We start from the raw sequence: 25773 nt of genomic DNA, 5'->3' as shown, positions 1-25773 counted from the left end.
TTCATTCAGATGGAGAGAGACAGAGAAAGAATGAGGGACAGTGAGAGGGAGAGATACCACGGCACCATTGCCACTGCACCTCCAATGTTGTACTGGGATTTGAACCTGGATGGCACACATGGCAATGTAGGCACCATGCCCAGTAAACTGTCTCTCACTTTGGTACAGGTGATGCTGGGGATTGAACTCAGGACCTCATGCTTGAGAGTCTAGTGCCTTAGCCACTGCACCACCTTCCGGACTTGACCCTGACTTTCTTTATTTCTCAGGAGTGAACAGTTCTTTCTAAGGTTTCAGGAGAAAAGAAGAAAGAGACAAAAAAGAAACAAATTTTATATATGTGAACCCAAGTACGGACATTGTAGGTTTTCATATTCAGTGTTGATTTTCTATTTCCAGTGTTTTCTAAGCCACCTGCTACTTTTAGAACTTTGAACTTATTGCTATTTTTAAGTTTAATATATTACTTGTTTCCTTCTGTTCTAGATGCTTGTCACTTTCTCTTTGTCATTACTGATTTTAGATGTTCATTTTCCTATTTCAGGGACTTGTTGGGAATTATAAGCAGTCACTTATTAACTCGATTACTTTCTGCTTCAGTAACCTTGTCAGTGGGGTGCCCATGTGAATTATATCAGCTTTCAGAGACACAGATCAACTGTGGTACATTATACTTACATCAGAAAGCTGCTGACCTCTCCATTGTAATCTCTCTTTTTTTTAAGTTTTATTTATAAAAAGGAAACACTGGGGAAAAAAAAACACATAGGATAAGAGGAATACAGGGGAGTTGGGCGGTAACGTAGTGTGTTAAGCACACGTGGCACGAAGTGCAAGGACTGATGTAAGGATCCTGGTTCAAGCCCCCAGCTCCCCACCTGCAGGGGAGTTGCTTCACAGGTGGTGAAGCAGGTCTGCAGGTATCTGTCTTTCTCTCCCCCTCTCTGTCCTTCCCTCCTCTCTCCATTTCTCTCTGTCCTATCTAACAATAACAACATCAATAACAACAACAATAACTACAGCAACAATAAAAAAAAACAAGGGCAACAAAAGGGAAAATAAATAAATAAAAATTAAAAAAGAAAATCTTTAAAAAAAATAAAAGAAAAGAGGGGTACAACTCCACACAATTCCCACCACCAGAACTCTGTATCCCCTGATAGCTTTCCTATTCTTTATTCCTCTGGGAGTATGGACCTAGGGTCATTATGGGGTACAGAAGGTGGAAGGTCCAGCTTTCATAATTGCTTCCCTACTGAACATGGGTGTCAACAGGTCAATCCATACTCCCACTCTATCTTTCTCTTTCCCTGGTGGGACAGGGCTCTGGGGAAGAGGGCCTCCAGGACACATTGGTGGGGTTGTCTGCCCAGGGAAGTCCGGGTGGCATCATATTAGCATCTGGAACCTGGTGGCTGAAAAAAGAGCTAACATATAAAGCCAAACAAATTGTTGACTAATCATCAACCTAAAGGCTGGAATAGTTCATATGAAGAGTTGGGGTGGGGAGGTGTCTCTGTTTTGTAGATAGCTAGTAGGCCTATTTTAGGTATATTCCAAAGAGCCTATGACTAACTATACTAGTTTCTTTCTTTCTTTCTTTCTTTCTTTCTTTCTTTCTTTCTTTCTTTCTTTCTTTCTTTCTCTCTTTCTTTTTTTTTCTGAGCCTGACATCTGATATGTAGGTAGATCTATGTTATTGTCTGGGGAAATGATGTCATGGCTGGAAAAAGGCCCAGAAAGCTGGATCAGAAAAGAGAGTAGCTCCCAAATATGGGAAAGGTGTATAAATATCATCTGTAAAGCCCATCAATTTGATTTGATTTAGGGCCCATATTTAGCCCAGGAGCCTATGTGACCTCTGCATCACTATAGATCTGAGCTCACATTCTGTGGTTATGAGTAGGAACGTTCCAAACTGCCCCAATTTCAGGACCCATCTTCCTCAGGTGGAGCGTAGAGTATGTTGTCCATCCTCTCTTCAGAGGATGGAACATTCTCTACCGTTGTTGATCCATGTTGAGGGAAAGGTCCTATGAGGGCCCACAAAGGTGTCTATTGTGTTGTTCCTGATAGAGATGACCAGTAACAATGGAGAGAGGGGTCTATTCGAGATCTAGGCCTGTCATGTATGTTTGGGAATCTCAGGACTCCCCGACCAGGGCTCTAGCTGATGGGGTGACCTAATAGTGACTAAAGAGTCATTGTTAAAATACGCCTGTCTCTTGCCCTTATTCAGCTTTTGTAGTCCTTACTTTGATAGGGTTAGCTTTGGAGTGACTGAGGGAAGTATAATGGGAAGGAGGTAAGGAGGGTATCTAAGTCTAAGTAGACACCATTTCATTATGAACTTTATGGTGTTTTTTAGGTCTTTCTACTTGCTGGCTGCATAAACTAACTCACTGCAGACTATTGTGTATTTTTGCTTTCAGGTGTATATTTTGCCCTAATTTATGGATACATGTGCCCTATCTCATGGGACCTGGTCTATATCTAGGTTTTGAGACTTTGTTAGGAAGTGAACCACCTAAAATGGAATTAGAGAATCCTATGAAAGGAAAGGTCTCACCCGAGTAATGAGGCTGAAGGGTTGACATTCCACACCTGACATAATGTCTTTTAATTGAATGGCATTTAAAACATTTAAGAACACTTATAGTAAACAAACACCTTCAACCTGGGTTATTTTCACTGGTAAATTTGAATGGTTATTAAAGCTTCTTACTTCATTAGCTCCTAGATAACACAAATAATGATCCTGAAGTAGAACTTACTTGCATCATTGGCTTCTACTGTCAAATATAGTCAAAACTGTCAGTGTTTTAAACATTTAGAGTACAATCATAGAATTTTACCATTTTTTAATTTATTTATAAAATGGAAATATTGACAAGACCATAGGATAAGAGGGGTACAACTCCACACAATTCCCACTACCAGAACTCCATATCCCATCCCCTCCCCTGATAGTTTTCCTATTCTTTTTTTTTTTAATTTTTTATTTAAGAAAGGATTAATGAACAAAAACATAAGGTAGGAGGGGTACAACTCCATACAATTCCCACCACCCAATCCCCATAACCCACCCCCTCCCATGATAGCTTTCCCATTCTCTAGCCCTCTGGGAGCATGGACCCAGGGTCGTTGAGGGTTGCAGAAGGTAGAAGGTCTGGCTTCTGTAATTGCTTCCCCGCTGGACATGGGCGTTGACTGGTCGGTCCATACTCCCAGTCTGCCTCTCTCTTTCCCTAGTAAGGTGTGTCTCTGGGGGAGCTGAGCTCCAGGACACATTGGTGGGGTCTTCAATCCAGGGAAGCCTAGCCAGCATCCTGGTGACATCTGGAACCTGGTGACTGAAAAGAGAGTTAACATACGAAGCCAAACAATTTGTTGAGCAATCATGGATCCCAAGCTTGGAATAGTGGAGAGGAAGTGTTAGGGAGGTACTCACTGCAAACTCTAGTGTACTTCTGCTTTCAGGTATATATTTTGCAGTAGTTTATGGATACGTGTGCACATAAGCTCTCTCTCACAGAAACTGGTGTATATCTAGGTTATGGGACTTTGTTAGAAAGTGAACTACCTGAGATGAAATTAGAGTGTACTATAAAAGGAAAGGTCTCACCCGAGTAATGAAGCTGAAGGGTTGTCATTCCACACGTGAAGTCTCTGGATACAGTCTGAGGTGAAGCATGTTGAGGTGGCAATCGTTGCTTTGGTTAGGTTGTGATCGGCGGATGCAATATTATTTGGTTTGGATTGGGAGATGCATACGGGAAAGTGGGCCCTATCCAAGGGTTCCAGGATTGGGGGAAGTAGGGGCTCTATAGTGAAAGATGTGAGGTTTCTGCTGTCTTAGGGTTCAAAAAGACAATCGATAGTTAATATTATCATCACATTATTTGTTAATTGGGTTAACTTTGAAAAGTCCCTTTGTTATGGTTTGCTATACAGTATCCAGTATCTTGTATATAGCTGTGCTATTGGATGCTAGTTTTCCTATTCTTTATCCCTCTGGGAGTACGGACCCAGGATCACTATGGGGTGCAGAAGGTGGAAGGTCTGGCTTCTGTAATTACTGTACCACTGGACATGGGTGTTGGCAAGTCGATCCATACTCCCAGTCTGTCTCTCTCTCTTTCCCTACTGGGGCAAGGTTCTGGGGAGATGGGGTTTCAGGATACATTGGTGAGGACCTCTGCCTATGGAAGTCATGTTGGTATCATGGTAGCATCTGGAACCTGGTGGCTGGAAAAGAGAGCTAAGAGAGCTGTTAGTAATCATCTGTAATAGCTTTTTCAGTTGTTTTTTTTTTTTTTTTTTTGTGAAAAAAAAAACCAAAGATTGGAAAGGGCAGGGGTGTGCTTGGTTGCATACCTTAGCGTTGGCAGAACTAGAACTTAGCTTTGAATTCAGAATTCGCAACTGGGTTTGCCTCTCATGCATTTAAGCCCTTCTAGTTGTTTCTGAACACTATGTATGTCTTTGTCTCTTCAATTTAGTAATTACATTCTATTTTGCAAAGTCATGCCAAACTATATTGGAACCTTAGGCAAAATGAAAACATCAATAGGATTAATCCTGTCTTTATTTAAAATTATGATATTTTCTTTATCATGAACTTCAGACATTAATTTTGACCTTTAAAAATAATGAAAGTAATTAAATTGATTCTTAGACTGTAAAAATTTTAGTGGAGGGAAGGAGGGTCTAAATGGAAGGCTTCATTTGATGTGATGGCATAGGAACTTTCGTGGTAAGTGTGCTGAGTTGTATACATGCATGGATACATATGTGTATGTGTATGAAGCTATACCTCTAAAATCTTATAATATTGTAAAATAATGTTAAATCAATTAAAAAGCTTGCATTAGTGGTGAAGAAGTTTTCTGATCTCAGACTTCCTGAGAGTTGTTATAAGAAAACCTACTGATTGTTACCTTTGCAACTATGTTTTGCAAAATATATGTTTTGCTTGTTATTTGTCTACAAGGTACATTCCTTTGACTAATTTACCATGAGGCCTGTATTTCAGGCTCTGTACCATTATCACAAATACTCCTTGAAGCTTGGGATGGACAGGTACACACTTAACACTGTCCTAGCTAGGGGTATCATATGTGTGTGTTCCCACCTGGCCTCTTCTGATCAACTGTATGGTAACTGGCTGTGGTTACTTTCTCTCCACCCTGGGACACATCTAATCTCTGGGCCTTGGCAACTGGCTAAGATTCTTCATCTACATATTTCCATACATTCGGGTTGGGAAGACAGCATAATGGTTATGCAAAAGACTTTCATGCCTGTAGCTCTGAGGTTCCCAGGTTTAATCTCCGGCACCACCATATGCCAGATCTGAGCAATTTTCTGATCTCTGTCTCCATTTTCTCTCTGTATCTTTCTATATATAGCTCATTAAAATAAATAAATATAGCTGGGGAGACAGCATAATGGTTATGCAAAACACTTCATGCCTGGTTTAATCCCCAGCACCATACATAAGCCAGAATTAAGCAGTGCTCTGGTTGGTCCGTCTCTCTCATTAAAAATATAAAAAAATTAAAAATGAAGATTACATTAAAAAATACTACAGTAAATGTTATTTGTCTTGACTATATAGTTTTTGGTAGTAAATAAAATTTTGCATCTGGACTAGGTACCTAGCTTTATTAATTATAGTTTCAGTCCTGCTGTCAATATTTTTGATATAATTAACTCATTCTTTTTTCCCTCTAGGGTTATCACTGGGCAGCCACTTTTCATATTTATTTATTTATTTATTTATTTATTTATTTATTTATTTTTATTGGGTAGGACAGATAGAAAGGGATAGCGAAAGAGAGACATCTGTAGACTTGCTTCACTGTTCATGAAGTCTTCCCCCATCATGCAGGGAGTAAGGGCTCGAATCCAGGTCCTTGTGCATGGTGATGTGTGTACTCAACTGGGTGTGCCACTTGCCTGGACCCATAATCAGCTAGTTCCATAAATCTCTCTTTTCAGCTCTCTGTTAGTAAAATATTGCCCTATGGATATTATCGTATTCTATACACAAACCTTTAATGTTGACTACCTAATAATCATGGCAAAAAAGAAAACAAGCCAAAATTTGAATGTTCAATTCATTGACTTAGTTGTAGATAACTTAAAGTATAATAATTTTAGTTTCCCTGGATTTTAACTCCTTTTGAAGGAGTACCAGTTCATCAAAAATAGCTTAAAGCTAAGTCATGTCTTTTATCGTCAGATCTTTTACTATACTGTGTGTTCAATTCTTATAAATGAGGAACGAGGAGGGGACTCTTTCATATATATATATATATATATATATATTTTTTATTAATTAAATAATGATTGACAAGACCGTAGAATAAGAGGAGCACAATTCCACACAGTTCCCACCATCATAACTCCATATCCTCCCCTCCCCCATAGCTTCCTTATTCTTTATCCCTCTGGGAGCATGGACCCAGAATCATTATGGAGTTCAGAAGGTGGAAGGTCTGGCTTCTGTAATTGCTTCCCTGCTCAACATGGGCATTGGCAGGTCGATCCATACTCCCAGCCTGTCTCTTTCTTTCCCTAGTGGGGCGGGGCTCTGGAGAGGTGGGGTTCCAGGGTACGTTGGTGAAGTTGTCTGCTCAGGGAAGTCAGGTTGGCATCGTGGTGGTATCTGCATCTTGGTGGCTGAAAAGCATTAAGATATGAAGCAGAACAAATTGTTTAATAAAGGAGCCTAAAGGTAATAATATAGCAGATGAGATTTGGGGGTCTTCATTTTGGAAAAAAAATTTAGTAGGTCTATTTTAGGTAAATTCCAGGGGGCCCATGACTTTACTGATTTTTGCCTGAACCTGACAGTTGACATACATATTTTTCCCCTCTCATATTGACTAGATAGTGATTTATGAGGCTATATATTACTAGGAGTGTATATTAACACAATTCCTGCCACCAAAGGTCTGTGCCCCTATCTCCACCCCTGAATAGTGAAGCTGAAAATCTACCTTCATCCTTCCCCCAGAGTTTTTTACTTTGGTGCAATACTCCAAACTCAGTCAAGTTATGCTTTGTGTTTCCCTTTCTGTTCTTCTTTCTCAACTTCTGTTTATGAATGGGATCATCTCATACTCATCTTTCTCTTTCTCATTTATCTCATTTAATATAATTCCTTCTAGCTCCATCCAAGATGGGTCAGAGATGGTGGACTCATTATTCTTAATAGCTGAGAAGTATTCCATTGTGTATATATACCACAACTTTCCTAGCCATTCATCTGTTGTTGGGCACCTGGGTTGTTTCCAGATTTGAGCTATTAGGAATTGTGCTGCTGTGAACATAGGTGTACACATATTTTTTTGGATGGGTGTGACTCCTTAGGATATATCCCTAGGAGAAGAATTACTGAGTCATAAGGAAAGTCCATTTCTAGCCTTGTGAGGGTTCTCCAGACTGCTTTCCACAAGGATTGGACCAGTTTACATTCCCACCAATAGTGCAGGAGGGTTCCTTTGCCCCATAACCTCTCCAGCAGTTGTTGTTGCTGTTGTTTCTGATGTATGACATTCTTACAGGGGTGAGGTGGTATCTCATTGTCTTTATTTGTATTTCTCTGACAATCAGTGACTTGGAGCATTTCTTCATATGTCTGTTGGCCTTTTATATCTCTTCTGTAGTGAATATTCTATTCATAGCCTGCCCCCAGTTTTGAATTGGATCATTTGCTTTTTTGTTGCTAAATTTGGTGAGCTCTTTATACATGTTCGTTATTAGTCTCTTGTATGATATATGGCTGTAAAGATCTTCTCCCATTCTGTGAGGAGTCTGTTTGTTTAGGTGATGGTTTCTTTTGCTGTGCAGAAGCTTTTCAATTTGATGTAGTCCCATTGATTTGTTTTTGTTTTAGTCATCCTCGCAATTGGGTTTGTATCATTAAAGATGCCCTTGAGATTTAGATGGGAAAGTGTTCAGTCAATATTTTTTTCTACATATTTGAGAGTTTCCTGTCTAACATCCAGGTCCATTTGGAGTTGACTTTTGTTTCTGGTGAGATATAGTGGTTCAGTTTCATTCTTCTCCATGTTTCAACACAGTTTTCTCAGCACCATTTATTGAAGAGAGCCTCCTTCCTCCACTTAATAGTTTGGGCTCCCTTATCAAAAATTGGATGTCCATAGGTTTGGGGGATCTTTACTTTATTTTAATGAGAGAGGGAGATACAGAGAGAAAGACCAACCAGGTCACTGCCAAGCTCTGGCTTACGGTGATGCTGGGGATTGAACCTGGGACCTTTGTTGCCTCAGGCATGAAGATCTTTTCATGACCATTATGCTGTTTCCCCAGCTTGGGAGGACACACACTCTCTCTCTTTTTTTCCTCTAGGACTAGTGTTGCCACTCAATACCTGTACCATGAAACCACTGCTCCAAGAATGGCATTTTCCCCCCCCATATTTTTATTGGCTAGGACAGAGAGAAATTGAAAGGGAGGGGAAGATAGAGAGGGAGAGAGAAAGATAGACAAGTACAGACCTGCTTCACTGCTTGTGAAGGGACCCCCCCACACACACAGATGGGGAGCTGGGGCACTTGTGCAGATCCTTGTACTTCCTACTATGTGCATTTAACCTGGTGCAATACTGCCTGGCCCCCAGGGGGGCTCTTTATAGGCCTGTTATGTTCATTATTTTACTTGGTCATTTCAACAACTGTTTGAAATAGGTATTGACTTTATAGGAAAAGACTCTTAGTTCTAAGAGATAAAATTCAATGCACACTGTCTTAAGTTAAAAGGGATTTTATTAGCTAATTTAACTGAATCTTAGGTGTAGATCTGACTTCAGGCATAAATCATTTCATCAGAACCTGGTCTCTCCATGTCTCTTGACTGTATTTTCTATTGGGTTGGTTTTTTTTTTTACATCCTGAAGCTATAGGCAGCTCATCTATAAGCTTAGCATTTTCTGCAGAAAGGACACAGAACTTTTCTAATTGCTCTAGCTGAAACTTGAATTGATCTAGAATGCCTCACATGCATATCACTGAATTATAGGCCTGTGGAATACAGTTCTTTCATTGGCTTTGTTTGTTTCATATGTGCAACCCTGGCGAAGAAACTTCACAGAGAATATATGTGAGCTCATTCCCCTAAAGGAAGAGAGGACTTCTTAGCCCTTCCTTCCAAAAGGGATTCTGGATGGCACAACTGCCTACTAGGATACTATTAGTCACATGTCAATAATAAGTACATTAAAACTTATTTAAATTAACTTAGTTGGTTTCCACAAGGCTATGGCACTAGTGAGTCATAAGAGTTCTAATTTTGACTTAAATCTGCCTAATTCTAAAACCCACTTTCTTTCCTCCTGACCTATCCTGTGTCTCTCAAATACCATGCTCCTTCTCAATGGAACTGTGGTGGTTGCCATTCCTCTAGTGAATCTTTCCTCTGGAGCATATTTGTTTTTCAGAACTGTGTAGGGAGATTTGAAGGGTACTGACAGGTAGAGTAAAGGGTGCTGCTAACCAAATGACAGAGCACAGGACAGTTCCTTACAAGGCAACACTTACTTGAAATGTCAAAAATTCTAAGATTATGAAACCCTTACATAGGTTCCAGTTCCACACTATCTCTATAAGCATAAATTTTAAAACAGAGACGTTGTAGAGAGCAAGACTGAAATAGTTTAAGTATTGAACTCCAATTAATTCAGGGAAACTTGCTTTATTTTTTTGGCAACCAGTTTTAGAGTGCTGAATTCTCTTGGTTAATAGGTAAATTGAGGGGCTGGGCAGTGGCATTCCTAGTAGAGTATATAGGACCTGGGTTCAAGCTCTCTGGTCTCCACCTGCAGGGTTGAAAGCTTTTTAAGCAGGAAAGCAGTGCTGCATGTCTCTCTCTTTCTCCCTCCCACCCCTCTCAACTTCTATCTCTAAAAAACAAAGTACTTTGAAATAGCATATATGCTTCTTTAAAAAACAAACAAGCAAGAAAAGAAAAAGAAAAGAAAAAGAACCGTTTTTTTCCAGGTTTCACAGTCCCAGCCATAATTTCTAAGTTCCAAAGTCATGTAATTTTTTTCCTTAAGATGTAAATCTGTGGCTATTTAAAATAAAATACTGGAGTCTTTAAAAGCAAATATATAAGTTTATCTTGGAAGCATTTTAAACATGTCAAATAGAAGATCCTATACCATGGAAATTACAGAGCTTTCAGATAAATAATTTTTTAAGATTCTGATGTAAATAGGAAACACAAGATAATAAGAAATGTATAGATATTTTCTTTCTCTCAGGAAGTGTAGTGTGGAAGAACAATGAAGGCAGAAGAAACTACTTAATATATTTTCAGAACTGCTAATTATGGAGCTTGACAAGTTTAGAGAAATCAACCTTCCTGTTTACTGACATGGAAATAGTTGGAGCTATCTACCTCCTTGAGACTACAAGTGGCTTCTGAATTGTGAAAAATCTCAATAATCCTAGGAAAATTGTATTTCTGCAATCAAACCACAGTTAGTATTCCAGTAATTAATTAATTGAATGAGCGGAGTGAGTGTTGCAGATGGCAGTGACATAGGAAAACTTTCACAATCCAGCAAATCAAATTTATTGTTGGGGTTGGAAGATTTGGGGAATTTAGCATTTCCTAATTTTGATGGGTTTACACAAATAATTTTCCAATATTCTGATGCAGTTGCCTCAGGACTCTGTGTGCAATTGTAAATCCAGTCCTGGTTCTTTTCATCCTCACTGGACTCAACTAGGATAAACAACTTTTTTTTTTCAACAAAATAAATTCTTGTGTTGACACCTCACATGGAAGTTCATCTTCCCAGCTCTTTTTAAAAATAATAATAATTATTATTATTTATTATGAGAAAGAGAAAGAGCCAGACATCACTGGTACATGTGCTGTTGGGGATTGAACTCAAGACTTCATGTTTGAGAGTCCATTGCTTTATCCACTGTGCCACCTCCCAGACCACACCCAGCTCTTTTAAGCACTAGAGATTCCTCCACCTCCTGCCTGTCATCCCCAACTGGCTTGACTCTTCTCTGTTTCAGCTTACCTCATTACCTCACCTAGGGGATACACATTGCATTTTCTATTTCTTCTGTTTTTTTTTAATATTTATTTTATTTATTTATTCCCTTTTGTTGCCCTTGTAGTTATTATTGTTGTTGTCGTTGTTGGATAGGACAGAGAGAAATGGAGAGAGGAGGGGAAGACAGAGAGGAGGAGAGAAAGACACCTGCAGACCTGCTTCACCGCCTGTGAAGGGACCTGCCTGCAGGTGGGGAGCCGGGGTTTGAACCGGGATCTTTATGCCGGTCCTTGTGCTTTGCGCCACCTGCGCTTAACCCGCTGCGCTGCAGCCCGACTCCCTTCTTCTGTTTTTCTTTGGCTTCTCTTCCCTTCCTTGTATTATATTTCCTCCTCGCATATTTCTTCTACCTCCTATTTCTCAAACCTTAGTCTCTTGCCTCTGTATCCTTACACTTGCTCATATCTTAGTTCATGTCCTCATCTACCAAGGTGTCTTGGTGTTTACCTCCCTAGCATGTTTCAGTAATTGAGGTATGTGTGTACGGATAGACCATCCATTCACTGTTAATAGAATATAATTTGCAGTTTCCTTGGAAACAAGGTAGCTGCTTATCTTCAAACCTAGGAAAGAATGATTACATTAGGAGGGGCAGTAATTCTTGTCTCCCAAAAATGTTGTAGGCTTTGCCTTGATGAATGGTGTTGGGTAAAATATTGTACTTTGTTGTTAAGATAGCCCTGTTGTTTTCCTTGAGAAGAAATGTTTTTCGATAGCTGAAAGAATGTCTTGCTCTTTTTTTCTTTTCTTTTTAATTTCCTTATTGGGGGATTAATGTTTTATAGTCGACAGTAAACATAATAGTTTGTACATGCATAACATTTCTCAGTTTTCCACATAACAATACAACCCCCACTAGGTCCTCTGCCATCCTGTTCCAGGACCTGAACCCTCACCCCAACGCACCCCAGACTCTTTTACTTTGGGTCTTGCTCTGTGTTTATAAGAATTTTCCTCTGCTGTCAGGAGTTTACTCCTCGCTGCAGCTTTGTGATGTAGGTTGGTATCCCAGTTTTATAGAGCAGAGAGATGAGCAGCCACTTGACTAAACAAGTCACTTGACTTGTTTAGAATGTCACAGCATGCTAATTGCAGAGCCCTTGAGTTTCCTGTCTCTTAGCTCCCATGACATAAATATAAAAGGATTTATTTTGCTTTGCTTATTTATAGGACTGCCTTAGAGCATTTCCTCTCCTTTAATAACATTTTGAAAACTATTATCTTGGTACAGAAATTATTAAGGTGGAAAAGAAATGAACTGATCCTGGTGTATCTGGAGTTGATACTGCCTTTTCAGCTCTCTGATAATGGGGGATGTGGCTGTCTTTCTGAATTGCAAAAACACTCTTTGTTTTATTCTACATTTGGTGATGTTCCTCAGAGTTCTTTAAGTGAATTAAAAAATACAAAGTGTAAAATGTGACTGTTGATTAATTTAGAAAGGTCCTGTGTTCCGAATCTCCCACTGCTTGCTGAGGCAGATGGTCCTGTGGGTGAACATTGCAGAGTATGGTGAGAATCAGTCAGGTCTGGGCCATTTTTTATTTTTAATTATTTTTTTTCAAACTTTTTTTTTTGTATTGAGTCAAAGAGGGGAAACAGTGCGTGGAACTGCTTTTGATGCTGCCATGAGTGTGTCTGGGAAGAAAGAGTACATTCCGATGGTATGTTAGGGGGATGTTACTGTTCAGGAAAAATAACCCTTACCAAAGTTAATGGCTCCCACTAGCATTTTCAGTAACATGTACCAGATGTGGGTAGTTAATTATTCTCAGATCTGATAAGTACCTGCCAGCCAAGGCTAATTTTATTTTCAGTAAACAGTGGCCAAAGGTCCTAGCTGTTCATTTGATAGGATAGGGCCTGTTTGCACTTATCTATTAATAAAAGCACAACACTCCTTAAGTTTTCCTTTCCCAGGGCCAGATAAAACATTTCAGACACTCAACGCATTTGTCTTAGTAAATCAGACAAAGTAAACAAACCTGGTAGATTAACTTGGTAAACAGAGGGTGGTTAACTGTTACCTTTGGAGTTTAGTTCAGTGCCATATAAATAGCAGTAATCGCATGGTATTTTCAATAACCTTTATAGAGCAAGCCAGAGGGATTTTTTTTTCTTTCTTTTTTTCCCAACCGCTAGGGATGTAGTGTGCTTCTTAAGTACTTTCAGATGTCCTTCTGTAGAGAGATTTGAAAGTTACTCTAAAATGAAATGTATTCTTTTGTCCTATTAGTCACCCAATGGGAACTTTGTACCAGCTAACATACGTATGTAAATACGGAAACCTCTGTGGTTCATCTCAGACCAGGAAGGTAAGGCTGCACAGTGACATGTAAGCTTTTTGAGAGAGTGAGCACAACCATCCAGACGTTAGGGATGTGGACAAAGCAGCTAAGAAAAGGGCTAGCTTTTATGCTGGAAAATGTGGTAGGTAGGCAAAAAAAATTTTAGATTTCACTCATCCATTTTTTTTTTTTTTTTTCTCTTGAGCAGAGTCCTATTAGGTCAGAGATTTTGTTTTGTGCTATAGAGGCTTGTCTTGTGAGAGCTGGCATGAAACAGACCAGCTATTTCAAACTAGCCAACAAAGCACTATTGTATCAAAGTAACTTCCGGTCACACCAAATCCAAAGTAGGCTGGTGACCTGGTGTTATAAGGTTCCAAGCCTGCTGCCAGTTCTCTGTACCATTTTCTCTGCCTTGTTAACTTTTCCTTTTTCTTTTAAATGATGATCAAGAGCAACTCTCTTTATTAAGACTTATTATTATTATTATTATTATTATTATTATTGCTGTGCCTTTATACTTGAGGTGGCAAGTACCTTATATATTTTTTTCAGTTTTGTGTACTTTGTAAAAATCCACCTACCTTTGTAAACATGGAACATGAAAGATCTAGCTAAAAGGCCTTAGAGAAAATTCCTTCCACACCCCCACCCCCTCTTCTCCAGTAATCTCTGCATTAAAATCTTATTCCATAAGAGAGTGGTCTGGCACAGTGCCATGAAAACCCTGCCAGGTACCCAGCGGTAACATCCTAAAGGTAATTGATGATGATGACAGTGTAGAGGAGAGAGTGAAAACCGGGAGGCTGAGTATCTGTATTCTGCTTCCAGCTTCACTTTAATAACCGACTGAGAGACCACAGGCACATTACTTCTGTACTTTGTTTTAGTTTCTCCAGCTACACCATGAAGATAAAAGTCTTAGTCCATTTACCTACCTGACAGGCATGTTATTAAACTAATGAGACAAAGTATAAAGTTCTTGTAGTCTGAAAGATAAAAGGTACTTATAACCAAAGAGTAGGAAATATTGTTACTTATACAGTTTGGGAAAGTAAGCCTTTGGAGTCAAAAGGTAGGCTTTTGCTTTGTTGCGTTTTTGTTTTTTGTTCAGTTTTTGTTTTTTGGTACTTACTATTTTTGCATTTAAAAATCTTTTTGCCTTATTTGATGTTTCTTCTCTTCTAATGATATATTTTGAAGATTAATTAACTCATTACTTTTATGAGAGATCAACTAGAGTGCCAGTCTGACATGTGTGATGCTGGAATTTAACCAGGGCATGACACATACAAGTCCTGTCTTCTGCTCACTCAGATATCTCCCTTGCTGTTAAATAATACATTTTAAAAGATTTCTTTATGTATTAACATGAGAGAGAGAGGGAGAGAGAGAGAAAGAGAGAGAAAGAGAAAACAAGAACACTATATCATCCCTATGGTACATATAATGCTGGTGATTGAACTCAAGACCTCATGTTATTATGTCCAAGTCTCTAGCCATCTTACCACCTCATGGATCACTATATAATATACTTCTCGCTATAAATCAAGTTGCATCTTCAGAGAGTTTTTGACCTTATATGGACTCGAAATTCTTACCTGATGACAAAGGCTCAGAAAAGTAGTAACAAAGAGAGTGATAGAAGAATGTGTTGCAGAAGAGTTGCAGTTCCAGTTAACACAGTCATTAATGGTAGTCAGATCTTTATTGCTATCCTACAGCTTTTTTTCCTGAGTCCCAGCCCTATAAATTCAAAGTAGCTAGAAAAGTTCTCTAGCTAAATAGCTTGCTACAATTTCTAGCTTGATATATACAAAACTTTGTACACTGTTCTTGAGTGTTCCCTTTCTGAATGGAATTACCCATCTCTCAAGTCAGAAAAAAAATCTCACTTTTTCCCTCTCAGAGCCCGCTGTCTTCACATTTCATGCCTCTTCTTTCCATCATCCTGCTGTTAAATTAACTTAGGCTCTTGCTTTTTCTGTCACTGGACACCTGTAGTTATCTTTTACCCTCAGATTTCTCTGATTGTAGTCTCTCTCCTACCATTTCCAGGTTAACTGTTTCCACAGTGCAAATCTTAAAGTATTCCTGTCTCATGTAAAATTCATTTGTGGCCTTTTGTGTGTTGTAAGAAAAGATTTAAACTCCTTATACTGAGTATTGATGTCTCAATGAGCTTTGCCTTGCTTTTAGCTTTGAATCCTCTTGTGACTTGTGCTCCAACCACATTGAAAGGTGGTAAGTCCCTAAACATACCATGTCGTAGAATGTCTATACTCTTTCCACCCACTTCTTTGGTTGACAAACATCTGGTGGATTTTGTAAAATCTAGCAAGAAATTTTTTGTGCTATAGATGGAACTGATTACTCTTCCCTTTTTTCTCTCCATCAGACCTGTGTATGTTCTTTACATAGTTCCTATGACACTTTGTATATTTTCTTCTCTTTTTACTTGATCAATTGTATCCTGTTAATCTTCATATTTCCATGTGGAACTTAGTTGTTGGCATAGAGGAAGGACTTGGTTAACTTACTGGATGGACAGTTGAAGTAAAGTCCTGTGAGTATATCTCTCTGGTCAAATTCTACTCCTTTTTAAAAAGTATGTGTTTGGAAGTGGCCTTTAAAAAGTTCCTTCCTTCCTTCCCTCCCTCCTTCTCCCTTCCTCCCTTTCTCCCTTTCTCCCTCCCTCCCTCCCTCCCTTCCTCCCTTCCTCCCTTCCTTCCTTCCTTCCTTCCTTCCTTCCTTCCTTCCTTCCTTCCTTCCTTCCTTCCTTCCTTTTTCCTTATTTCCCTCTCCCCTCCTCCCACTCTTTCTTTTTCTTACTTGCAGAGGGGGAGAGAGAGAGATAGACACTTGGAGCACTGCTTCATCACTTGTGAAGCTTCCCCCCCAACCTCCAAGGTTAAGAGCAAAGGTTTGAACCCAGGTACTTGCACATGGTAGTGTGTGATCTCAACCGGGTACACTACCGCCTACACCTGATGAGCTTGTTCTTGCTTCACTGGTAAGGTTGAAGAACCAACTAAGTGTTCCCATCACTCCTAAACCTACTGAGAGATTCCATAGACAGACTGAAAATTGACAGGGAGACTTACCTTTTAGGGTTCAGATACTTCACTGATCATCTCTGCTTCTCTTTAGAACTTCATAATTACAAAGTTTTCCATAAGCATTATCTTATTTAATTTTCGAAACAAGTTTCTGTGATAGATTTTGATCACATGGTTTTTAGAGATGAAGAAATTTGACTTCAAAGCAATTCACTGCTCTGCCTAAGGTCATTTCATTGTCATGGCAAGGTCAGGCTCAGTGGAAGCTAAGCCCACTGATTCTGGCAGTCTCTTTTCCTTAGCACCCCCCTTTTAAGAAAAAGATTGAAATCTACTAGCACTTGAATGCATTTGTGTATATAAGCCACACAAACCACTTCCTCCATTTGCCAGTTATACTTTTGGCTGGAAAGATGATGAGTTGAAAGAAGATGTGTGTGATTTGGGAGACTGGGACAAACACAGGGAAGTTAGACTTTGGTTAGCTGCATAGTGGATCTAGAATTAATAATGATATTAATATAAATGTACCAAAAATGTATTTATCTTCCATCTAAGTACTATTCAGGCCAGACCCTGCTTAGCTTCTGAGGTAAGATAAGATCAGGTGTGTTCAGGGTGGTATGACTGTAGACACCAACATTATATTTATCAATTCATCACTTCTTTACTAAATTTCATTTTAGCTTAACCTTGGTAAAAAGTGAATGCATGTTTTGTTATCTTCACTGTATTGAAATCATATCTTCAATGTGCTCAGAAGTGTTCTTTGATAGTATTGTTTCATTAGGAAGCTCAAATTTTGTTTTTGACTTAGGAAAAACTGGTGGGGTTAGCAGTGCTTTTTGTCTTTTGTTTAGGAGGTAATTTTTCAAAAGCTTTTTAAGTTGAAGAATAAAACATGCACACACACTGGTAATTTTAACTATGTTAATTGTTTTTATTTTTTATTGTTCACATAACTTCGCTACTCTAGGCTGCCTTTTTCATATATATATATGAAATATATATAATATAAATATATATAAATATATAATATAAATATGTATATAATATAAATATATATATATTTAGAGAGAGAAAAAGGGAAACAGAGGGAAAGACACCCCAGCAACAAATCTTCTTCCAGTTGGTGGTGGCTGAGCTTAAAACAGGTGCACTATCCAGGTGAGCTCTTCTGGTGGCCTGTTAATTGTCTTTATTAGACAAAAATTAATTAGAAGTATTTGATATGAATACTGCTATTTTGTGGTGGAGCCCCTGATATCTGGTTCTGTTTTGTTTTGTTTTGTTTTTGTTTTTTTCTCTACAGCTTGTCTCTTGATCTAGAAAGGAAGCTCCCAGTTTTCTTTGAGAGGGTTAAGCAGTTGTTTAGAGTTAGTCGTGTTTTCTGTTCCAGAATGCAGGCTTTCACTTCATTTTCCATTTCAATTTAATTCAGTTCCCCCTTTCACCCTTATGTCTGTGTCTTTGTCTCAAGAACCTCTCTAAATGCATTTCTCCAGGGAATATATCTCTGAAATATTTATAAGGTGTCACACCTATGCTAGTAAAATACTGGTAGGAATTGAATATAAAAGGTGAAGAGTCCTTCCTTCAAAAGGAACAATGCAAATAGAGACATGAAGTTAGAAGACAAAAAATGAAGTTGCTGGAAATAGTAATTCACTTTCCCTAGAGAGAAGTATGCAGGGGGAAAAAAAAAAAGGAGAAGGCAGGAATAGAGACTGATATTTCAAAGTCTAGGAAGCCTGGGCTCAAAAAAACAGGGTCCATACACTCATCTATCAGTTTACTAAGACAGTTTCTGAGTGCCTGATTGTCACTGGCTTTAAAAATAAGTGAAACTGGGTTACTACTGTGTGTCCTCAACACACTTCAGTCTTATTCACATGAGGCCTTAACAGGGGAAAGCCCAAGTCGGAGCCATTTTGTTAGTGTATTTAATAAGGTTTATTAGAAATGGAGCTTATGCCATCTTATCAGGACCAAAATACAAGTTAAAACCTTCGCATATTGCCTAGCATAGTGCTTAGTGCTACAAAGGACTTTTGATGACAATGATGGCCATAATTTAGAAGCGGTTTTTATTCATGTTTGTGGACCATAAAAAAAAAAAACAAAAAACAGTTTTCATCCTCAGAAATCTAGGAAGCAAATTTTTATAGACCTCTGATACACATTCTCCCCTTCTGACTGTTTGCCTGAGCCTTAAATATATGGCACCGTTACACAAGCACTCTGGAATTTAGATTAAACAGCATTCAATTTGAAAATTTAATCATATCATCTAAATATCATTAAGTTATAATAGGCTGATTGATAAGAACCAAAGCTGGATTTTGCTTGGTGCTGCATGCCTTTCATTTAGCCAGCCTTTTCAAACCAAGATGTTGATAAAGGCGTCTATAAATCTTAATAGTTGGAGACAGTTTAAAAGCATAGTTCACTGGGTAAGGTCACACCCACTTAAGTGACCTATTTTGTATACTTTTCAAAAATAGGTTAATTAACTTAATAGAAATAATAGGACTCTCATATTGATGTGCAATTACTACTAAAACAAGTTTTTTCTTTCCAAGCGAACATGATGTTCATGAAATTCAGGGCATAATAGCAATGACAAGAACCAGGCTTAGCAAGGTGGGCCATGCTCAGCGAGTGCAATTCAGACTTGCTCTTTAAAACTTACTTTTATTCTGTGTCCTAGGATGTGGGCATACCTCCATTAAAGCATTTCACTCTTGGTATTCTCCGATTTCTGTTTTCAGGAGGGATTATTCTAGCTTTGTTGTTTCCCTAATCACTATACCAGCAGTTTATATAGCCTGTTCCATCAAGATCCCAGCATGAGTAGAAAGCACAGTGCATTCTGGCCTATCTTCTTTTTAAGTTTTTGGCTTTTTTCTCCTTTCTAACAGATGAGTCATCAAGGTATCTTGAGGAGGAGCATGACTTCAGAGGCTGCAGAAAATAAGGGATTGCTTGGGACAGAATCATATTTGGGATGATACATTATCTTAATGTAGCCTGGTTTCTCTCTCTCCCTCTCTCTCTCTCTCACTCTCTCTCTTTCTCTCTTTAGTTCCCGGTTCAAACTTTCTGCTCCCAAGGCATTCTGCCATATTGTTAGACCTCTTATTGATGGTTGCAATCTCCCTATCTTTTTCAGTCCACTAATTTTGCTTGTTTTGATTTTTCTATTCATCAGTTCTTTGAAATATATTTCATTAATTATTTTTTAAGAAACTTAAATTTCTTTTTTTTAATTTTTATTTATTGGCTAGAGACAGGTAGAAAGAAGTTGATTGAGAAAGGGAGATTGATAGAGATGGAGAGAGAGAGAGAGAGGGAAAGAGAGAGAGAGAGAGAAACTTGCAACACCACTTCACTGCTCATGCCCCATATTCCCTGGTTGTCAGAGACTGGAGGCTTGAATCCAGGTCCTTGTGCATGGTAATTAATGTGTGCTGTCAACTAAGCATGCCACTGCTCAGCCAAATATCATTAATATTTTATATAGGCTGAATATACAAATATTCATTGTACTTAAGAACTTTAAAATAAATTTAAATAGCATATTGCAACAAACAATACTCTCATATCATTTGAATTTTCCAAGATTATCATTGCTTGAATTGCTGAGTCCTAACTGCTTGAATTTTCCCTGGACTCAATGGTCAGAAAGGCAGTGATAGACATTCATACAAGGGCAAGTTGTTCTTGAAAGATATTCTTGACGTATATTGTTTGAGCCAATTGGGAGCTTTTTGAACTGGAAGCTCTAGGTAGACTCCTTGTTTACCTTGTAGCAATGCCATTTCTCCACTTTCATACACTTCCCTGACATCACAACCTTTTATACATTTGAAAAAAGTCTTTTTTTTTTAATTTGTATGGGATATGTTCATGTAAACAGAAAGTCAGATAATAATGCTTTATGGAATTATTGCTAGGGTGAAAAGAACTTTATACCATCCACCCACCAAAAACCTCTTCACTAGGAAGAGGATTTTCTTATAGAAGACTATTGTGATTATGAAGTTCCATTTTTTGACACCTTGATTGGAGCACATGAGAATAAGCATACACTTTGGTTTTGTGTTGAGCAATGGAATGGTTCTCTTTTCAATGCAGAATGGAACCACTCCATTTGAATATTCTATATTCTTTTCATTTCCAAGGTTAATGGTAGTGGTTTCCCTCCCAAGCATTCTCTCTATAGTTTGCAGCATCCCTTTCTTGAAAGTAAAGACCTCATTTCCTATTTCTTTTATATCCTTTAATTTGACTACTACAGGGTCCAATTCAGAGCAAGCATTCATTAAAAAACATTTTAGCTAATTAACTACAAAACGTCTGGCTTTGGTTTAGAAGAGAATGAGAGATTTGGGTAGAGGAAATACTGACACACAGGAGAATTAAAGTCTGGAAGATATATTTTTTGTTACTTAGAAAAAATAATGAAAGACTTATATGTAACTTACAGAAAATTTGTGAGCACAAAAATGTCTTTAAAGTCACCCATCTGTTCCTAGGTACTTGCCTGATATACTTGATAATAAATTGTACACAAATTTTCATAGTATTATTATTATTCATAAAATTCAAAAAGTGGAGCAGTGTAAATGTTTGTTAGTGGACAGATGGTTAAGTAAAATGTGACACAGTCATACAAAAGAATATTAGTAATAAAAATAAATGAAGTAATGAATCATGCTAGGCTACAGATTAACCTTTAAAACATGTCATGTGAAAGAAACTATTCACAAAAGACCAGATATTGCATGATTCCATTCATATGAAGGGTCCATGAAGGAAAATCTATAGAGACAGAAATTAGATTAGTGGTTGCTAAGGTACAGGATGTGAGAGTTTGTGAGTAATAACTAAAGAATATAGAAGTTCCTTTAGAAGTGATCCAGAATATTCTAAAGTTAATTCTGGTAATAGTCACACAACTTGTTTTGTGTGATTAATGTTTTTGGTGGATGAATTTTATGGTATGTGGATTATATTTCAATAAAACTGTTAAGGCACCACTCAAAACACCATCCTGAAATATTTACTGTTAATAGCATTTTGTTGAATTTCCTTTTAGCTTCATTAAGACGAATAAAATTTTGTGTAGTTTGTTTTAATGAAAGAGAGATACAGAGAGAGAGATAGCGAGAAAGGTATCAGAGCACTGCTCTGCTTTGGCTTATGGTGGTGCTAGGGTTGAACCTGGGATCTCAGAACCCTAGGCATGAAAGTCTTTTGTGTAACTACTATGCTGTCTTCCCAACCCTGTAAACTGATTCTTAGTAGCAGCATAATAGTTGTGTGTTTTTTAAAAATTTTTTTTTATCTTTTTTTTATATTTATTTAATTTATTTATTCCCTTTTGTTGCCCTTGTTGTTTTATTGTTGTAGTTATTATTATTATTGTTGTTGTTGTTGTTGTTGTTGGATAGGACAGAGAAATGGAGAGAGGGAGGGGAAGACAGAGAGGAGGAGAGAAAGATAGACACCTGCAGACCTGTTTCACCGCCTGTGAAGTGACTCCCCTGCAGGTGGGGAGCCGGGTTCGAACCGGGATCCTTATGCCGGTCCTTGTGCTTTGCGCCACCTGCGCTTAGCCCGCTGCACTACAGCCCGACTCCCTAGTTGTGTGTTTTTTTTTAAGATTTTATTTATTTATGAGAAAGATAAGAGAGAGAAAGAACCAGACATCACTCTGGCACAGGTGCTGCTGGGGATCAAACTCGGGACTTCATACTTGGAAGATCAAAGCTTTATCACTGTGCCACCTCCCGGACCACACAGCAGCATAATAGTTTTTTTTTTTTTAATATTTATTTATTTTCCCTTTTTTGTTGCCCTTGTTGTTTTTCATTGTTGTTGTAGTCGTTGTTAGATAGGACAGAGAGAAATGGAGAGAGGAAGGGAAGACAGAGAGGGGGAGAGAAAGACACCTGCAAACCTGCTTCACCGCCTGTGAAGCGATTCCCCTACAGGTGGGGAGCTGGGGCTTGAACCGGGATCCTTACACGGGTCCTTGCGCTTTGCGCCACGTGCGCTTAACCCACTGCGCTGCTGCCGGACTCCCTAGCAGCATAATAGTTTTATCTCATGATTGTAGCATCATTTCTGTGACCACTCTTCTAGACGTTATGTTTATCACAATTGTTAATGACGAATTTTTGAGTTCTTTTGTTCTTGTTCCTGAGCATAAAAATTCTACATAGAAATAAAAAAAAAATTTGCAGAGAATGATGCCTGCATTAAATTTTAGATCAAGGTTTCGAAGAAAGGCAATGCTTTATGTCTTGGCTTTAGCTTGTGGGTGGAACAAAATGAATCATTATCAGAAGGCACTAAAAGGGCAAGCACTACCTACCTGCCCAGGGGGAGTTTCAGGCCAATATACAAATTACTTCCTCCTCCACACCCCAGCAAATAGTAAAGTCTCTGACTTTTCTGTGTGAACTGATAGATAGGTTCTCAACTTGATTGAAGTTATGTATTTAAGTAAAAGGTTTTATTTTGTTTTGTTTTCCTTGAAGAGGGTCTACTTTACTTGATCCTGTCTTTTACTTGTAACTCTAGATCCTGAGTGAAATAGAAAAAAAGATTCCTGCAGGGGGTCGGGCGGTGGCGCAGTGGGTTAAGCGCATGTGGCGCAAAGCGCAGGGACCAGCGTAAGGATCCCAGTTTGAGCCCCCGGCTCCCCACCTGCAGGGGAGTCGCTTCACAGGCGGTGAAGCCGGTCTGCAGGTGTCTTTCTCTCCCCCTCTCTCTCTTCCCCTCCTCTCTCCATTTCTCTCTGTCCTATCCAACAACGAATGACATCAACAATGGCAATAATAATAAAGTGAGGCTACAACAACAAGGGCAACAAAAAGGGGGAAAAATGGCCTCCAGGAGCGGTGGATTCATAGTGCAAGCACCAAGCCCAGCAATAACCCTGGAGGGGGAAAAAAAAAGATTCCTGCAGTAGAATCTTCTTGGGAGGAAAAGATTAAAGTTTATTCTTTTTCATAATAATGATTTATTTTTTAATTTTTATTATTGGATAGAGACAGAGAGAAAAAGGGGAGGAGGAGATAGAGAGGGAGAGAGGCAGAGGAACACCTGTAGCTCTGCTTCACCACTTGTGAAGCTTTCTTTCCCCCTGCAAGTAGGGGCCAGGGACTTGAACCTGTGTCCTTGCACACTGTAATGCGAGTGCTTAATCAGATGCACCACTGTCTGGTCCCCTTCTAAGAATTATTTTTTGGTGTATTGTGCCAAAGCGAAGGACTCTGGGGAGGGAGGGAGAGGGTGGATAGGAAGAAAACTCTGGGGGCCTATTATATGATGAAATTATATGTATATATCAGTGACTGCCCAGTAAAGCATTAACCCCCTCAATAAAAAAAATTTAAAAAGTTTAAGATAGAATTATTTTAAAATTCATTTGTTTGTTTTATTTATCACTGGATAGAGACAGAGAGAATTTGAGATGGAAGTGGGGAGGTAGAGAGGAAGAAATAGAGATACCTGCAGCCCTGCTTCACCACTTCACCCTGAGTGCAGGGGCTGCACTCAGGTCCTTGCGCACTCCATTATTTTCTAAAAATTAATTATTTGAAGCAGTGCTTGCCTTTTTTCTTTTCTTTTTTTTTCTTTTTCTTTTTTAGATAGAGAAAGTGAAAGAGACCACAGACTGAAGCTTCCTTCAGTGCAGTGGGAGCCTACCTTGAACCTGGGTCACACACATGGAAAGGCAGTACACAGTTCAAGTGAGCTATTTCACTAGCTGTTGCCTTTCATCTTACTCCTTTTCTTTCCTTGCCATATTTTAGGCTGATGAAAGTATTTAAACCTGGGCCAGTGAGATAGCTCACTTAGATACTGCACTGCTTTGCCATGTGTATGGCCTAAATTTGAAGCCCAGGCCCCACCTCATTGAAGGAAGCTTCAGTTCTGTTTCCTTGTCTCTAGCAGAACCAAAAAAAAAAAAAAAAAAGAGGATAATAAAATATTTAAAACCTTAACACCACCATATTAAATTTCTATCACCACCAACTCATTTTCATATGCATTGGACCCTGCTGGGTATTTAAATGACCCCCAATTTTACCCTGTGCCTTCCTTGTCCAATTCTCAATTCTTAATTAAAATGTTTAAGAAAATGCTTCATCAATTGTTGAGAGGATGTAATGTTTTCTTTTTTTTTCTTCATTAAGTTCTTAACCCACTACATGTACATTTGTCCTGTCCTTACTAACTAGTTCTCTGATCATATTAGAAATACATTTCTTAAAAGGAGGAAAGCCCACACAGTAATAGTGTTTTCCTTTATTAGCCAGAGTCAATTCACAATTTCTACTTTCTAACTCTGGGAAATATGAAGCTTAGCTAGATGAAGAGACATGTCTAAGTCACACGGCCATTTGCAAGAAATTAAGGAGAGGATCTGAGAATTCTTGCCAGACTCTTAAAGAAGCCATAAGTTTGTTGAGCTAAATCATATAATACATCAGGCTATAGGCACAAGTATACCTATATGTACAGGTTAATCTACTTCTCCTATATTTCCAGAGATGAAAAACTCTTAGAGAAAAAGCTTAAGAGAATTCAAATGATGTGACCAGAACCATGGGTCCTTTCCCATTCAGTTATTTCCTTTTAACCACTGATGGCTTTTTGTGCTTGACTGGGTATGTTTCAAGCTAGTCAAGCCTATGTTATGAAAGAGAAATAAGATACTTAATCCTGTGAATGAGTAACCTGCATTGGCCTCCTTCCCCAGTTACTTGCCCTTCCTGTATTGTAGTCTGTTTACTCATTTCTGAGCCAAATCTCCAAGGTCTCTTATTATTGAGTATAGGGACACCTGGATCACAAGGAGTTGGGCCTTTGTTTTAGTCTGAAGATGATATGACTGATTACAGAGCTCTAGACATTTGCATTTTTCAAAGGCATTTTAAAATTTATCTCTTGTGAAAACCCAGTTGGTAAAAATATCATTTAAAAATTTTTACAGATGAGGAAGTTGAACTGGGGAAGTTTTGACTTGCCAGAACTTCCCCAGCAATTCAGTGGCAGAATTCAAATGGGTGTACAATCTTAACTAATTTCATAGTCGGAACCATTGAGGCATATTTTTGTTTCTTATTTATAAAGCCAAATAGGGCTAACTTGAGTCATTCTTAGATCATCGATTCTGTGTTTGATCTGTTGCCTTTGAAGCCTAGGTTTTCTTTTCTTTTCTTTTCTTTTCTCTTCTTTTCTTTTTTTTAAAGAATTAAACTCAGTGTATTCTTTGCAAAGAGCTGATTATATCATTTTG

At 38.5% G+C, this 25773-nt stretch overlaps 1 protein-coding gene and 1 long non-coding RNA gene across 11 annotated transcripts in view; both read left to right on the top strand.

The window, feature by feature from the left end:
- The window catches only part of LOC132533422 (uncharacterized), a 52473-nt gene extending 35019 nt beyond the window's left edge, over positions 1-17454 (top strand). The window contains exons 2-3 of the long non-coding RNA XR_009545296.1: positions 13344-13422; positions 17431-17454. This is a non-coding gene — a long non-coding RNA (uncharacterized LOC132533422). The remainder of the gene's footprint in view (positions 1-13343; positions 13423-17430) is intronic.
- The window catches only part of RAD51B (RAD51 paralog B), a 975550-nt gene that overhangs the window by 332533 nt on the left and 617244 nt on the right, over positions 1-25773 (top strand). The window lies entirely within an intron of this gene.

This window comes from Erinaceus europaeus, chromosome 16 (assembly GCF_950295315.1).
Source record: "Erinaceus europaeus chromosome 16, mEriEur2.1, whole genome shotgun sequence".
Lineage (NCBI taxonomy): Eukaryota > Metazoa > Chordata > Mammalia > Eulipotyphla > Erinaceidae > Erinaceus > Erinaceus europaeus.
This window is presented reverse-complemented; position numbering and strand designations above follow the sequence as displayed.